Here is a 985-nt window from a genome sequence, read left to right on the forward strand (position 1 = left end):
GGCAGGCACCTGTAATCCCAGCTGCTCGGGAGGCTGAGGCATGAGTATCACTTGAACCCGGAGGCGGAGGTCACAGTGAGTGGAGATGGAGTCACTGCACTCCAGCCTGGGCAGTCCCTCTCAAACAAACAAAAAGACATTTTTATTCAACAAACACGCTTACAACTTTAGAAAACAAATTAACTGACCACTAAAATGTACTAATTGCCTTGCTATTCCTTATATATTTTTCAGAGAAAACTTAATATCCTGTCTGGAACCCGGGCATAAGGACGTAAAGAACCTGAAACACAAAGATAAAGAATTCATGCCACCACCTCAGATCAGTGGCACACAGTGTTAAAAAATCCTCAGTACAAACGATCTGAGAAATAGAATACAGTATTTAACAGTCCTTTTGATTTCAGGGTTAGAAAGTGACATATACCTACTGCTATACAAACCCTCAGTCATCCTAAAACAGGTCGTTAATATGAGACAAGCAAACCAAGCTCAAAGTCCAGAAATTGCAAAAGGGAGGTAGGTTTCAGGAGACCGGTGCAGGTTGGGGGCAGTCGCCTGGACAAAGGGAAAACACAGTGTGTTACCTTTTCTTCCCTACTCATATACTAGAATCTGCTCATCCTGACTGGGAACTTCAGCTTTGAAGGGAAACGGGCAGGTGTTCTCATCCCTCCATTGATACTTAGTGTCAACTAGGTTCTTACATCTGTACTGTAGGCAATACATTCTCGCAACTGTGCAGATAGTGATCCTGCCCCACCATTACACTGTTTGCTCTATCCACGGCTGTTTCATGCGCTGGGTGTCTGTCGGTACTTATTGGAAACTTTCTAGGAGGCTGCAGTTCTAGAGAAGAAAATCCTACTAACCAGGGCACGTAGTTCAGTCGACAATGCTAGGGAAGGGAGAAGAGACGCTATTGATTACTCACAGTTTGCCTCTGAGACGGGAAGCACTAGGAGGAGACACGCCAGCAGCGCCC

General features: G+C 45.3%; 1 protein-coding gene across 1 annotated transcript in view; it reads right to left on the bottom strand.

Annotated features, from left to right (window-relative positions):
- PROS1 (protein S (alpha)) overlaps window positions 1-979 on the bottom strand; it is a 103,738-nt gene extending 102,759 nt beyond the window's left edge. The window contains exon 1 of the mRNA XM_011977265.1: window positions 935-979. The gene's annotated coding sequence lies outside the window, so the exon portion shown is untranslated. The remainder of the gene's footprint in view (window positions 1-934) is intronic.
- Window positions 980-985: the final 6 nt, after the last annotated feature.

Source organism: Mandrillus leucophaeus, unplaced genomic scaffold (genome assembly GCF_000951045.1).
Source record: "Mandrillus leucophaeus isolate KB7577 unplaced genomic scaffold, Mleu.le_1.0 Scaffold176, whole genome shotgun sequence".
In the NCBI taxonomy this organism is placed as follows: domain Eukaryota; kingdom Metazoa; phylum Chordata; class Mammalia; order Primates; family Cercopithecidae; genus Mandrillus; species Mandrillus leucophaeus.